Below are 16285 nucleotides of genomic sequence, written 5' to 3'. Positions count from 1 at the left end.
TTTCGTTGAAAGAAATTTTTGTTGTTCTGGGGTGATTTCGTTGGAAGCGAATTTTTTGTGCTCTGGGATGTTTTCTTTGGAAGCGAATATTTGTGTTCTCAGGAGATTTCGTTGGAAGCGAATTTTTTGTGTTCTGGGGTAATTTCATTGAAAGCGAATTTTTTATGTTCTAGGGTGATTTCGTTGGAAGCAAATTTTTTGTACTCTGGAGTGATTTGGTTGGAAGCGAACTTTTTATCTTCTATGGTGATTTCGATGGAAGCGAATTTTTTATGTTCTAGGGTGATTTCATTGAAAGCGAATTTTTGGTGTTCTGGGGTCATTTCATTGGAATGGTATTTTCTGTGCTCTGGAGTCATTTTGTCGGAATCGAATTTTTTGTGCTCTGGGTTGATTATGTTGGAAGCGAATTTTTTGTATTCTCGGGTGATTTCGTTGAAAGGGAATTTTTTGTGTTCGAGGGTGATTTCGTTGGAAGCGAATTTTTTTGTGCTCTGGGATGTTTTCTTTGTAAGCGAATATTTTTGTTCTCAGGTGATTTCGTTGGAAGCGAATTTTTTGTGTTCTGGTGTAATTTCGTTGGAATAGAAATTTTTGTGCTCTCAGGATTTTTCGATGGAAGCAAATTTTTGAAGTAGGGAGTCATTTCGTTGGAAGCGTGTTTTCTGTGCTCTGGAGTCATTTCGATGGAAGCGAATTTTTTGTGCTCTGGGGTGATTTCGTTGGAAGCACATTTTTAGTGTTCCGGGATAATTTCATTGGAAGTGAATTTTTTGTGTTCTCGGGTGATTTCGATGGAAGCCAATTTTTGAAGTATGGGATCATTTCCTTGGAAGCGTGTTTTCTGTGCTCTGGTGTCATTTCGTTGGAAGACAATTTTTTGTGCTATGGGGTGATTTTGTTGGAAGCGAAATTTTTGTCTTCTGTGGTAATTTCGATGGAAGCGAATTTTTTATGTTTTAGGGTGATTTCGTTGGAAGCGAATTTTTTGTTCTCTGGGATGATATCTTTGGAAGCGAATATTTGTGTTCTCAGGCGATTTCGTTGGAAAAGAATTTTTTCTTCTGGGGTAATATCGTTGGAAGAGAATTTTTTTGTTCTCCTTTTTCTTAGATGGAAGCAAATTTTTGAAGTAGGGGGTCATTTCGTTGGAAGCGTGTTTTCTGTGCTCTGGAGTCACTTCGTGGGAAGGGAATTTTTGGTGCTCAGGTGTGATTTCGTTGGAAGCACATTTTTTGTGTTCTCGGGTGATTTATTTTACAGAGAATTTTTTGTGTTCTAGGGTGATTTCGTTGGAAGCGAATTTTTTTGTGTTCTCGGGTGATTTCGTGGGAAAACAATTTTTGGTCTTCTTGGGTAATATCTTTGGAAGAGAATTTTCTGTGTTCTTATATTATTTCAATGGAAGAAAATTTTTGAAATATGGGGTCATTTCGTTGGAAGTGTGTTTTCTGTGCTCTAGAGGCATTTCTTTGGAAGCAAATTTTTTTTGTTCTGGGGTAATATCGTTGGAATGGAAATTTTTGTGTTCTCAGGATTTTTCAATGGAAGCAAATTTTTGAAGTAGGGAGTCATTTCGTTGGAAGCGTGTTTTCTGTGCTCTGGAGTCACTTCTTTGGAAGCAAATTTTTTGTGCTCTGGGGTGATTTCGTTGGAGACACATTTTTTGTGTTCAGGGATAATTTCGTTGGAAGTGAATTTTTTGTGTTCTCGGGTGATTTCGATGGAAGCCAATTTTTGAAGTAATGGATCATTTCCTTGAAAGCGTGTTTTCTGTGCTCTGGAGTCATTTCGTTGGAATCGAATTTTTTGTGCTCTGGATGTGATTTTGTTGGAAGCGAAATTTTTGTGTTCTCGGGTAATTTTGTTGGAAGCGATTTTATTGTGTTCTGGGGTAATTTCGTTGGACGTGAATTTTTTGTGTTCTAGGGTGATTTTTTTGGAAGCGAATTTTTTTGTGCTCTGGGATGATTTCTTTGGAAGCGAATATTTGTGTTCTCAGAAGATTTCCTTGCAAGCGAATTTTTTTTGTTCTGGGGTGATTTCGTTGGAAGCGAATATTTTGTGTTCTCGGGTGATTTCAATGGAAACAAATTTTTGAAGTATGGTATCATTTCGTTCGAAGCGTGTTTTCTGTGCTCTGGAGTCATTTCGTTGGAAGCAAATTTTTTGTGTTCTTGGGTGACTTCCTGGAAGCGAATATTTGTGTTCTCAGAAGATTTCGTTGCAAGCGAATTTTTTTGTGTTCTGGGGTAATGTTGTTGGAAGCGAATTTTTTGTGTTCTCAGGTTTTTTCCATGGAAGCAAATTTTTGATGTAGGGGGTCATTTCGTTGGAAGCGTGTTTTCTGTGCTCTGGATTCACTTCGTTGGAAGGGAATTTTTGTTGCTCTGGGGTGATTTCGTTGGAAGCGAATTTTTTGTGTTCTCGGGAGATTTCGTTAAAAGGGAATTTTTTGTGTTCTGGGGTCATTTCGTTGGAAGCATGTTTTCTGTGCTCTGGCGTCATTTTGTTGGAAGCGTGTTTTCTGTGCTCTGGAGTCATTTCGTTGGAAGCGAATTTTTTGTTTTCTCGGGTGATTTTGTTAAAAGGGAATTTTTGTGTTCTATGGTCATTTCGTTGGAAGCCTGTTTTCTGTGCTCTGGAGTCATTTCGTTGGAAGCGAATTTTTTGTGTTCTGGGGTGATTTCGTTGTAGGCGAAGTTTTTGTGTTCTGGGGAAATTTCGTCGGACGTGAATTTTTTGTGTTCTAGGGTGATATCGTTGAAAGGGAATTTTTGTATTCTAGGGTGATTTCGATGGAAGCGAATTTTTTGTGGTCTGGGATGATATTGTTGTTAGCGAATTTTTTGAAGTATGGGGTGATTTATTTGGAAGCGTGTTTCCTGTGCTCTGGAGTCATTTTGATGGAAGCGAATTTTTTGTGTTCTGGGTTGATTTCTATCGAAGCGATTTTTTTGTGTTCTGGGGAGGTTTCCGTGGGAGCGAATTTTTGGTGTTCTGGGGTAATTTTGTTTGAAGAGGGTTTTATGTCCTTTGTAGTCATTTCATTGGAAGCGAATTTTTCTCTGTTCTGGTGTGATTTTGTTGGAAACGCATTTTTTTTTTTTTTTGCTCTGGAATGTTTTTGTAGTAAGAGAATGTTTTGCGTTCTGGGGTAATTTCATTGGAAGCAAATTTTTTTTGTGTGTGTGTTCTGGGGTGATTTCATTGGAAGGGAATTTTTTGTGATCTGTGGTAATTTCGTTGGAAGCGGGTTTTATGTCCTTTGGAGTCATTTCGTTAAAAGCGAATTTTTCTCTGTTCTGGTGTGATTTCGTTGGAAATGAAGATTTTGTGATCTGGGGTGATTTCGTTGGTAGCGAATTTTTTGTGGTCTGGTGTGATTTCGTTGGAAACAAACTATTTGTGTTCTAGGGTGATTTTGATGGAAGCGAATTTTTTGTGTTCTGGGGTCATTTCTTTGGTAGCGTGTTTTCTATGCTCAGGAGTCATTTCGTTGGAAGCGAATTTTTTGTGTTCTCGGTTGATTTCGATGGAAGCAAATTTTTGAAGTATGGTATCATTTTATTCGAAGCTTGTTTTCTGTGCTCTGGAGTCATTTCGTTGGAAGCGAATTTTTTGTGTTCCAGGGTGATTTCGAGGAAGTGAATTTTTTTGTGCTCTGGGATGATTTCTTTGGAAGCGTATATTTGTGTTCTCAGGATATTTCGTTTGAAGCGAATTTTTTGTGTTCTTGGGTAATTTCGTTGGAAGCAAATTTATTTTGTGTTCTATGGTGATTTTGATGGAAGCAAATTTTTGAAGTAGGGGGCCATTTTGTTGGAAGCGTGTTTTCTGTGCTCTGGAGTCATTTCGTTGGAAGTTAATTTTTTGTGCTCTGGGGCAAGTTTGTTAGAAGCGAATATTTTGTGTTCTCGGGTGATTTCGTTGGAAGCGAATTTTTTGTGTTATTGGGTGATTTCGTTGGAAGCGAATATTCATGTTCTCAGAAGATTTCATTGCAAGCAAATTTTTTTGTGTTCTGGGGTAATTTCGTTGGAAGCGAATTTTTTGTGTTCTCCAGTTTTTTCGATGAAAGCAAATTTTTGAAGTAGGGGGTCATTTCGTTGGAAGCGTGTTTTCTGTGCTCTGGAGTCACTTCATTGGAAGGGAATTTTTGGTGCTTTGGTGTGATTTCTTTGGAAGCGAATTTTTTGTTTTCTGGGGTAATTACGTTGGAAGCGAATTTTTTGTGTTCTAGGGTGATATCGTTGAAAGGGAATTTTTAGTGTTCTGGTGTCATTTCGTTGGAAGCGTGTATTCTGTGCTCTGGATTCATTTCTTTGGAAGCAAATTTTTTGTGTTCTGGGGTGATTTCGTTGGAAGCGAATTTTTGGTGGTCTGGGGTGATTTCGTTGAAAGGGAATTTTTTGTGTTCTGGGGTCATTTCGTTGGAAGCGTGTTTTCTGTGCTCTGGAGTCATTTTGTTGGAAGCGAATTTTTTGTGTCCTGGGGTGATTTCGTTAGAAGCGAATTTTTGTGTTCGGGGGTAATTTCGTTGGAAGCGAATTTTTTGTGTTCTCGGGTGATTTCGATGGAAGCAAATTTTTGAAATATGGTATCATTTCATTCGAAGCGGGTTTCCTGTGCTCTGGAGTCATTTCGTTGGAAGTGAATTTTTTGTGTTCTCGGGTGATTTCGTTGAAAGGGAATGTTTTGTGTTCTAGGGTGATTTCGTTGGAAGCAAATTTTTTGTGTTCTGTGTTGATTTCGTTGGAAGCGAATTTTTTGTGTTCTGGGATGATTTCAGTGGAGGCGAATTTTTCGTGTTCTAGGGTATTTTCGTTGGAAGTGTATTTTTTTTGTTGTCAGGTTTTCTCGATGGAAGCAAATTTTTGAAGTAGGGGGTCATTTCGTTGGAAGCATGTTTTCTGTGCTCTGGAGTCATTTCGTTGGAAGCGAAGTTTTTGTGTTCTGGGGTGATTTCCTTGGAAGCGAATTTGTTCTGTTCTGGTGTAATTTCTTTGGAAGCTAATTTTTTGTGTTCTGGTATGATTTCGATGGAAGCGAATATTTTGTGTTCAGGGTTGATTTTTTTTGGAAGAGAATTTTTTGTGTTCTGGGGCAATTTCGTTGGAAGCGAATTTTTTGGAAGTATGGGGTGATTTTGTTGAAAGCGTGTTTTCTGTGCTCTGGAGTCATTTCATTGGAAGCAAATTTTTTGTGTTCTGGGTTGATTTCATTGGAAGCAAATTTTTTGTGTTCTGGGGTGATTTCGTTGGAAGGGAATTTTTTGTGTTCTTTTGTGATTTCGTTGGAAGCTAATTTTTTTGTGCTCTGTGATGATTTCTTTCGAAGCGAATATTTGTGTTCTCAGGAGATTTCGTTGGAAGCAAATATTTTGTCTTCTGGGGTAATATCGTTGGAAGAGAATTTTTTGTTTTCTCCAGTTTTTTCGATTGAAGCAAATTTTTGAAGTATGGTATCATTTCATTCGAAGCGTGTTTTCTGTGCTCTGGAGTCATTTCGTAGGAAGCAAATTTTTTGTGTTCTGGGGTGATTTCGTTGGAAGCAAATTTTTTGTGTTCTCGGGTGATTTCGTTGAAAAGGAATGTTTTGTGTTCTAGGGTGATTTCGTTGGCAGCGAATTTTTTTGTGCTCTGGGATGATTTCTTTGGAAGCAAATATTTGTGTTCTCAGGAGATATCTTTGGAAGCGAATTTATTGTGTTCTGGGGTAATTTCGTTGGAAGCAAATTTTTTGTGTTCTGGGGTGATTTCATTGGAAGCGTGTTTTCTGTGCTCTGGAGTCATTTCGTTGGAAGCGAATTTTTTGTGTTCTGCGGTGATTTCGATGGAAGGAAATTTTTTCCGTTCTGGGGTAATTTTGTGGGAAGCCAATATTTTTGTTCTCAGGTGATTTATTGGAAGGGAATTTTTTGTGCTCTGGGGTGATTTTGTTGGAAGCAATTTTTTTCTCTTCTGGGGTAATTTCTTTAGAAGCCAATATTTTTGTTCTCGGGTGATTTTGTTGGAAGGGAATTTTTTATGCTCTGGGTTGATTTGGTTGGAAGTAAATTTTTTCTATTCTGGGGTAATTTCGTTGGACGTGACTTTTTTTGTTCTCAGGTGATTTCGTTGAAAGTGAATTTTTTTTGCTTTAGGGTGATTTCATTGGATGCGGATTTTTTGTGCTCTGGGGTGATTTCTATGGAAGCGAATATTTGTGTCCTCAGGAGATTTTGTTGGAAGTGAATTTTTTGTGTTCTGGGGTAATTTCGTTGGAAGCAAATTTTTTTGTGTTCTCTGGTTTTTTTGATGGAAGCAAATTTTTATGGTAGGGGGTCACCTCGTTGGAAGCGAAATTTTTTGTGTTCAGGGGTGATTTCGTTGGAAGCGAATGTTTTGTGTTCTGGGGTAATTTGGTTGGAAGCGAATTATTTTGTGTTCTCAGGTGATTTCGATGGAAGCAAATTTTTGAAGTATGGGGACATTTCGTTGGAAGCTATTTTATGTGCTTTGGGGTGATTTCGTCGGAAGCGAATTTCTTGTGTTCAGGGGTAATTTCGTTTGAAGCAAATTTTTTGTGTTCTCGGGTGATTTCGTTGAAAGGGAAGTTTTTGTTTTCGAGGGTGATTTCGTTGGAAGAGAATTTTCTCTGTTCTGGGGTGACTTCGATGGAAGTGAATTTTTTGTGTTCTCCAGTTTTTTCGATGTAAGCAAATTTTTGAAGTAGGGGGTCATTTCGTTATAATCGTGTTTTCTGTGCTTTGGAGTCATTTCGTTGGAAGGGAATTTTTTGCGCTCTGGGGTGATTTCATTGTAAGCGAACTTGTTTGGGCTCTAGGATGATTTCTTTGGAAGCGACTATTTGTGTTCTCAGGAGATTTCATTGGAAGCGAATTTTTTCTGTTCTGTGGTAATTTCGTTGGACGTGAATTTTTTGTTTTCTCTGGTTTTTTTGATGGAAGCAAATTTTTGAAGCAGGGGGTCATTTCGTTGGAAGCGTGTTTTCTGCGCTCTGGAGTCATTTCGTTGGAAGGGAATTATTTGTGCTCTGGGGTGATTTCGTTGGAAGCGAAGTTTTTGTGTTCTGGGGTAATTACGTTGGAAGCGAATTTTTTGTGTTCTCGGGTGATTTCGTTGGCTGTGAATTTTTAGTGTTCTGGGGTCATTTCGTTGGAAGCGTGTTTTCTGTGCTATGGAGTCATTTTGTTGGAAGCCAATTTTTTGTACTCTGTGTATATTTCGTTGCAAGTGAATTTTTTGTGTTCTCGGGTGATTTCGTTGGCCGCGAATTTTTAGTGTTCTGGGGTGATTTCTTTGGACGCCTGTTTTCTGTGCTCTGGAGTCATTTCGTTGGAAGTGAATTTTTTGTGTTCCGGGGTGATTTCGTTGGAAGCGAATTTTTTGTGTTCTGTGGAAATTTTGTTGGAAGCGAATATTTTGTGTTCTCCGGTTTTTTCGATGGAAGTAAATTTTTGAAGTAGGGGGTCATTTTGTTGGAAGCGTGTTTTCTGTGCTCTGGAGTCACTTAGTTGGAAGAGAATTTTTGGTGCTCTGGGTTGATTTCGTTGGAAGCGAATTTTTTGTGTTCTCGGGTGATTTCATTTAAAGAGAATTTTTTGTGTTCTAGGGTGATTTCGTTGGAAGCGCATTTTTTGTTTTCTGGGGTATTTACGTTGGAAGCAAATTTTTTGTGTTCTCGGGTGATTTCGTTTAAAGGAAATTTTTAGTGTTCCTGCATCATTTCATTGGAAGCGTGTTTTCTGTGCTCTGGAGTCATTTCGTTGGAAGCGAATTTTTGGAGCTCTTGGGTGATTTCGTTGGAAGCAAATTTTTTGGGTTCTCGGGTGATTTCGTTGAAAGGGAATTTTTTGTGTTCTGGGCTCATTTCGGTGGAAGCGTGTTTTCTGTGCTCTGGAGTAATTTCGTTGGAAGGGAATTTTTTGTGCTCTGGGGTGATTTCGTTGGAAGCGAATATTTTGTGTTCTCGGGTGATTTCATTGAGGGAATTTTTTGTTTTAGGGTGATTTCGTTGAAAGTGAATTTCCTTGTCCTGGGGTGATTTCGATGGAAGGGAATTTTTTGTGTTCTAGGGTGATTTCGTTCGAAGCAAATTTTTTTGTGCTCTGTGATGATTTCTTTGGAAGCAGATATTGTGTTCCCAGGAAATTTCGTTGGAAGCGAATTTATTGTGTTCTGGGGTAATTTTGTTAGAAGCGAATTTTTTGTTTTTTCGGGTGATTTCGATGGAAGCAAATTTTTGAAATATGGGGTCATTTCTTTGGAAGCGTGTTTTCTCTGCTCTGGAGTCATTATGTTGGAAGCTAAATTTTGTGTTCTGGGGTGATTTCGTTGGAAGCCAATATTCATGTTCTCAGAAGATTTCGTTGGAAGCGAATTTTTTTTTGTTCTGGGGTAATTTCGTTGGAAGCGAATATTTTGTTTTCTTCGGTTTTTTCGATGGAAGCAAATTTTTGAAGCAGGGCGTCATTTCGTTGGAAGTGTGTTTTCTGTGCTCTGGAGTCATTTCGTCAGAAGGGTATTTTTGTGTTCTGGGGTGTTTTCATGGAAGCAATTTTTTGTGTTCTGGGGTAATTTCGTTGGAAGCGAATTTTTTATTGTCTGGGGTCATTTGATTGGAAGCTAATATTTGTGTTCTCAGGATATTTCGTTGCAAGCGAATTTTTTGCCTTCTGGGGTAATGTCGTTGGAAGCGTATTTTTTGCGTTCTCACGTGATTTCTTTGAAAGGGAATTTTTGTGTTCAGTGGTGATTTCGTTGAAATGATTTTTTTGTGCTGTGGGATAATATCTTTGGAAGCGAATATTTGAGTTCTCAGGAGTTTTCGTTGGAAAAGAATTTTTTGTCTTCTGGGGTAATATCGTTGGAAGAGAATTTTTTGTGATCTCCTGTTTTTTCGATGGAAGCAATTTTTTGAAGTAGGGGGTCATATCGTTGGAAGCGACTTTTTTGTGTTCTCGGGTGATATCGTTGAAAGGGAATTTTTGTGTTCTGGGGTGATTTCGATGGAAGCGAATATTTTTTGCTCTGGGATGATAAGTTTGGAAGCGAATATTTGTGTTCTCAGGAGATTTCGTTGCAAAAGAATTTTTTGTCTTCTGGGGTAATGTCGTTGGAAGAGAATTTTTTGTGTTTTCCGGTTTTTTCGATGGAAGAAAATTTTGAAGTAGGGGGTCATTACGTTGGAAGCATGTTTTCTGTGCTCTGGAGTCATTTCGTTGGAAGCGAATTTTTTGTGTTCTCGGGTGATTTCCTTGAAAGGGAATTTTTGTGTTCTAGGGTGATTTCTTTGGAAGCGAATTTTTTGTGGTCTGGGATGATATCTTTGGAAGCGAATATTTGTGTTCTCTGGAGATTTCGTTGGAAAAGAATTTTTGTCTTCTGGGGTAATATCGTTGGAAGAGAATTTTTTGTGTTCTCTGGTTTTTTCGATGGAAGCAAATTATTGAAGTAGTGTGTCATTTCGTTGGAAGCGTGTTTTCTGTGCTCTGGAGTCATTTCGTTGCAAGCAAATTTTTTGTACTCTGGGGTGATTTAGTTGGAAGCGAATATTTGTGTTCTCAGGAGATTTCGTTGCAAGTGAATTTTTTGTGTTCTGGGGTAAGTTCGTTGAAAGAGTATTTTTTGTGTTCTCACGTGATTTCGTTGGAAGGGAATTTTTGAGTTCTAGGGTGATTTCGTTGAAATGATTTTTTGTGCTCTGGGACGATATCTTTGGAAGCGAATATTTGTGTTCTCAGGAGATTTCGTTGGAAAAGAATTTTTTGTCTTCTGGGGTAATGTCCTTGGAAGAGAATTTTTTGTATTCTCCGGTTTTTTCGATCGAAGCAAATTTTTGAAGTAGGGGTCATTTCATTGGAAGCACGTTTTCTGTGCTCTGGAGTCTTTTCGATGGAAGCGAATTTTTTGTGCTCTGGGGTGATTTCGTTGTAATCGAATATTTGTGTTCTCAGGAGATTTCGCTGGAAAAGAATTTTTTGTCTTATGGGGTAATGTTGTTGGAAGAGAATTTTTTGTGTTCTTCGGTTTTTTCGATAGATGCAATTTTTTGAAGTAGAGGGTCATTTCGTTGGAAACATGTTTTGGGTGCTATGGACTCATTTCGTTGAAAGCGAATTTTTTGTGTTCACGCGTGATATCGTTGAAAGGGAATTTTTTGCGTTCTAGTGTGATTTTGTTGGAAGAGAATTTTTTTGTGCTCTGGGATGATATCTTTGGAAGCAAATATTTGTGTTCTCAGGAGAATTCGTTGCAAGCAAATGTTTTGTGTTCTGGGGTAATTTCGTTAGAAGCAAATTTTTTATGTTCTCGGGTGATTTCCTTGAAAGGGAATTTTTGTGTTCTAGGGTGATTTCTTTGGAAGCGAATTTTTTTGTGGTCTGGGATGATATCTTCGGAAGTGAATATTTGTGTTCTCAGGAGATTTCGTTGGAAAAGAAATTTTTCTCTTCTGGGGTAATTTCTTTGGAAGTTAATTTTTTGTGTTCTCGGGTGATTTCCATGCAAGCAAATTTTTGAAGTATGGGATCATTTCGTTGGAGGCATGTTTTCTGTGCTCTGAAGTCATTTCGTTGGAAGCGAATTTTTTGTGTTCTCAGGTGATTTTTTTGAAAGGGAATTTTTTTGTTCTATGGTGATTTCGTTGGAATCAAATTATTTGTGCTCTGGGATGATATCTTTGGAAGCAAATATATGTGTTCTCAGGAGATTTCGTTGGAAAAAATTTTTTGTCTTTTGGGGTAATATCGTTGAAAGAGAATTTTTTGTGTTCTCCTTTTTATGCGATGGAAGCAAATTTTTGAAGTAGGCGTTCATTTCATTGGAAGCAAATTTTTTTGTGCTCTGGGGTGATTTCGTTGGAAGCGAATATTTGTGTTCTCAGGAGATTTCGTTGCAAGCGATTTTTTTGTGTTCTGCGTTCATTTCGTTGGAAGCGAATTTTTTGTGTTCTCGGGTGATTTTGTTGAAAGGGAATTTTTATGTTCTAGGGTGATTTTGTTAGAAGTGAATTTTTTATGCTCTGGGGTGAGTTCGTTGGAAGCGAATATTTGTGTTCTCAGGAGATTTCGTTGGAAAAGAAATTTTTGTCTTCGGGGGTAATATTGTTCGAAGCGAATTTTTTGTGTTGTCGGGTGATTTCGATGGAAGCAAATTTTTGAAGTAGGGTTTCATTTCATTGAAAGCATGTTTTCTGTCCTCTGGAGTCATATCGTTGGAAGTGAATTTTTTGTGTTCTGGGGTGATTTCGTTGGAAGCGAATTTTTTGTCTTCTGGGGTAATTTCGTTGAAAGCGAATTTTTTGTGTTCTCGGGTGATTTCGTTGAAAAGTATTTTTTTCTGTTCTAGCATTATTTCGTTGGAAGCGAATTTTTTGTGTTCTGGGGTGATTTCAAAGGAAGGAAATTTTTTCTGTTCTGTGGTAATTTCTTTGCACGTGAATTTTTTGTGTTCTCGGGAGAATTCGTTGAATGGGAATTTTTTGTGTTCTAGGGTGATTTTGTCGGGAGTGAATTTTTTTGTGCTCTGTGATGATTTTTGGAAGCAAACTATTGTGTTCTCAGGAGATTTCTTTGGAAATGAATTTTTTGTGTTATGGGGTAATATTGTTGAAAGAGAATTTTTTGTGTTCTCCGGACTTTTCAATGGAAGCAAATTTTTGAAGTAGGGAGTCATTTCGTTGGAAGCGTGTTTTCTGTGCTCTGGAGTCATTTCGTTGGAAGCAAATTTTTTGTGCTTTGAGGTGATGTCGTTGGAAGCGAATATTTTGTGTTCTGGGGTGATTTCGAAGGAAGGAAATTTTTTGTGTTCTCGGGAGATTTCGTTGAAAGGGAATTTTTTGTGCTCTGGGATGATATCTTTGGAAGTGAATATTTGTGTTCTCATGAGATTTCTTGGGAAAAGAATTTTTGTCTTCTGGGGTAATATCGTTGGAAGAGAATTTTTTGACTTCTCCGGTTTTTTCGATGGAAGCAAATTTTTGAAGTATGGGGTCATTTCTTTGGAAGCATATTTTCTGTGCTCTGGGGTGATTTCGTTGGAAGCGAATTTTTTGTGTTCTAGGGTGATTTCGTTGGAAGGGAATTTTTTGTGCTCTGGGATGATATCTTTGGAAGCGAATATTTGTGTTCTCAGGAGATTTTGGTGGAAAAGAGTTTTTTGTGTTCTCCGGTTTTACGATAGGAGCAAATTTTTGAAGTAGGGGGTCATTTCGTTGGAAGCGTGTTTTCTGTGTTCTGGAGTCATTTCGTTGGAAGCGAATTTTTTTTGTTCTCGGGTGATTTCTTTGAAAGGGAATTTTTGTTTTCTGAGGTGATTTCGTTGGAAGCGAATTTTTTCTTCTCTGGGATGATATCATTGGAAGCGAATATTTGTGTTCTCAGGAGATTTCGTTGCAAGCGAATTTTTTGTTCTGGGGTGATTTCGTTGGAAGCGAATTTTTTGTGTTCTCTTGTGATTTCATTTAAAGGGAATTTTTGTGTTCTAGGGTGATTTCGTTGGAAGCGAATTTTTTGTGCTCTGGGATGATATCTTTGGAAGCGAATATTTGTGTTTTCAGGAGATTTCGTTGCAAAAGAATTTTTTGTCTTCTGGGGTAATGTCGTTGGAAGAGAATTTTTTGTGTTCGCCGGTTTTTTCGATGGAAACAAATTTTTGAAGTAGGGGGTCATTTCGTTGGAAGCGTGTTTTCTGTGCTCTGGAGTCATTTCGTTGGAAGCGAATTTTGTGTGCTCTGGGGTGATTTCGTTGGAAGCGAATTTTTTGTGTTCTCGGGAGATTTCGTTGAAAGGGAATTTTTTGTGTTCTAGAGTGATTTCGTTGGAAGGAAATTTTTTTGTGCTCTGGGATGATTTTTTGGAAGCAAACATTTGTGTTCTCAGGAGATTTCATTGCAAGTGAATTTTTTGTGTTCTGGGGTAAGTTCATTGGAAGCGTATTTTTTGTGTTCTCACGTGATTTCTTTGAAAGGGAATTTTTGTGTTCTTGGGTGATTTCATTGAAATGATTTTTTTGTGCTCTGGGATGATATCTTTGGAAGCGAACATGTGTGTTCTCAGGAGTTTTCTTTGGAAAAGAATATTTTGTCTTCTGGGGTAATATTGTTGGAAGAGAATTGTTTGTGTTCTCCGGTTTTTTCGATGGAAGCAATTTTTTGAAGTATGGGGTCATTTCGTTGGAAGCGTGTTTTCTGTGCTCTGGAGTCATTTCGTTGGAAGCGAATTTTTTGTGCTCTGGGGTGATTTCGTTGGAAGCGAATTTTTTGTGTTCTCGGGTGATATCATTGAAAGGGAATTTTTGTGTTCTAGGGTGATTTCGTTGGAAGCAAATTATTTGTGCTCTGGGATGATATCTTTGGAAGCGAATATTTGTGTTCTCAGGAGATTTCTTTGGAAAAGAATTTTTTGTCTTTTGGGGTAATGTCGTTGGAAGAGAATTTTTGTGTTCTCCGGTTTTTTGATCGAAGCAAATTTTTGAAGTAGGTGGTCATTTCGTTGGAAGCGTATTTTCTGTCCTCTGGAGTCATTTTGGTGGATTCGAATTTTTTGTGCTCTGGGATGATTTCGATGGAAGCGTATATTTGTGTTCCCAGGAGATTTCGTTGCAAGTCAATTTTTTGTATTCTGGGGTAATTTTATTGGAAGAGAATTTTTTGTGTTCTCGGGTGATTTCGTTGGAAGGGAATTCGGAGTTCTAGGGTGATTTCGTTGAAATGATTTTTTTGTGCTCTGGGATGATATCTTTGGAAGCGAATATTTGTGTTCTCAGGAGATTTCGTTGGAAAAGAATTTTTTGTCTTCTGGGGTAATATCGTTGGAATACAATTTTTTGTGTTCTCCTGTTTTTTCAATGGAAGCAAATTTTGAAGTAGGGTGTCATTTCATTGGTAGCATGTTTTCTGTGCTCTGGAGTCATTTCGTTGGAAGCGAATTTTTTGTGCTTTGGGGTGATTTCGTTATAATCAAATATTTGTGTTCTCAGGAGATTGCGCTGGAAAAGAATTTTTTGTCTTATGGGGTAATGTTGTTGGAAGAGAATTTTTTCTGTTCTCCGGTTTTTTCGATGGAAGCAATTTTTTAAGTAGGGGGTCATTTCGTTGGAAGCATGTTTTCGGTGCTTTGGAGTCATTTCGTTGGAAGCTAATTTTTTGTGTTCTCGCGTGATTCTGTTGAAAGGGAATTTTTGTATTCTAGTGTGATTTCTTTGGAAGCGAATTTTTTGTGCTCTGGGATGATATCTTTGGAAGCGAATATTTGTGTTCTAAGGAGATTTCGTTTGAAAAGAATTTTTTGTCTTCTGGAGTAATGTCGTTGGAAGAGAATTTTTTGTGTTCTCCTGTTTTTTCGATGGAAGCAAATTTTAGAAGTAGTGGGTCATTTCTTTGGAAGCATGTTTTCTGTGCTCTGGAGTCATTTTGTTGGAAGCGAGTTTTTTGTACTCTGGGGTGATTTCATTTGAAGCGAATATTTGTGTTCTCAGGAGATTTCGTTGAAAAAGAATTTTTTGTGTTCTGGGGTAATTTCGTTGGAAGCGTATTTTTTGTGTTCTCACGTGATTTCTTTGAAAGGGAATTTTTGTGTTCTGGGGTGATTTCGTTGAAATGATTTTTTTGTGCTCTGGGATGATATATTTGGAAGCGAATATTTGTGTTCTCAGGAGATTTCGTTGGAAAAGAATTTTTTGTCTTCTGGGGTAATATCGTTGGAAGAGAATTTTTTGTGATATCCGGTTTTTTCGATGGAAGCAATTCTTTGAAGTAGGGGGTCATTTCGTTGTAAGCGAATTTTTTGTGCTCTGGGGTGATTTCGTTGGAAGCGATTTTTTTTTGCTCTGGGATGATAACTTTGGAAGCGAATATTTGTGTTCTCAGGAGATTTCGTTGCAAACGAATTTTTTGCCTTTTGGGGTAATGTCGTTTGAAGAGAATTATTTGTGTTCTCCGGTTTTTTCGATGGAAGCAAATTTTGAAGTATGGGGTCATTTCGTTGGAAGCATGTTTTCGGTGCTCTGGACTCATTTCGTTGGAAGCAAATTTATTGTACTCTGGGGTGATTTCGTTGGAAGCGAATATTTGTGTTCTCAGGAGATTTCGTTGCAAGTGAATTTTTTGTGTTCGGGGGTAATATCGTTGGAAGCGTATTTTTTGCGTTCTCACGTGATTTCTTTGAAAGGGAATTTTTGTGTTCAGTGGTGATTTCGTTGAAATGATTTTTTTGTGCTTTGTGATGACCTCTTTGGAAGCGAATATTTGTGTTCTCAGGAGATTTCGTTGAAAAAGAATTTTTTGTCTTCTGGGGTAATGTCGTTGGAAGAGAATTTTTTGTGTTCTCGGGTGATTTCCTTGAAAGGGAATTTTTGTGTTCTGGGGTGAATTCTTTGAAATGATTTTTTTGTGCTCTGGGATAATATCTTTGGAAGCGAATATTTGTGTTCTCAGGAGTTTTCGTTGGAAAAGAATTTTTTGTCTTCTGGGGTAATATCGTTGGAAGAGAATTTTTTGTGATCTCCGGTTTTTTCGATGGAAGCAATTTTTTGAAGTAGGGGGTCATATCGTTGGAAGCGACTTTTTTGTGTTCTCGGGTGATATCGTTGAAAGGGAATTTTTGTGTTCTGGGGTGATTTCGATGGAAGCGAATTTTTTTTGCTCTGGGATGATAAGTTTGGAAGCGAATATTTGTGTTCTCAGGAGATTTCATTGCAAAAGAATTTTTTGTCTTCTGGGATAATATTGTTGGATACAATTTTTTTGTTCTCCTGTTTTTTCGATGGAAGAAAATTTTGAAGTAGGGGGTCATTTTTTGGAAGCATGTTTTCTGTGCTCTGGAGTCATTTCGTTGGAAGCGAATTTTTTGTGTTCTCGGGTGATTTCATTGAAAGGGAATTTTTGTGTTCTAGGGTAATTTCGTTGGAAGCAAATTTTTTGGTTTCTCGGGTGATTTTGTTGAAAGGGAATTTTTGCTTTCTAGGGTGATTTTGTTGAAATGATTTTTTTGAGCTCTGGGATGATATCTTTGGAAGCAAATATTTGTGTTCTCAGGAGATTTCGTTGGAAAGAATTTTTTTTCTTCTGGGGTAATATCGTTGGAAGAGAATTTTTTGTGTTCTCTGGTTTTTTCGATGGAAGGAAATTTTTGAAGTAGGAGGTCATTTCGTTGGAAGCGTGCTTTCTGTGCTCTGTAGTCATTTCGTTGGAAGCGAATTTTTTGTGTTCTGGGGTAATTTCTTTGGAACCGAATTTTTTGTGTTCTAGTGTGATTTCGTTGAAACGGAATTTTTGTGTT

Source organism: Meriones unguiculatus, chromosome 5 (assembly GCF_030254825.1).
Source record: "Meriones unguiculatus strain TT.TT164.6M chromosome 5, Bangor_MerUng_6.1, whole genome shotgun sequence".
Lineage (NCBI taxonomy): Eukaryota > Metazoa > Chordata > Mammalia > Rodentia > Muridae > Meriones > Meriones unguiculatus.
Note: the sequence above shows the minus strand (reverse complement) of the source record.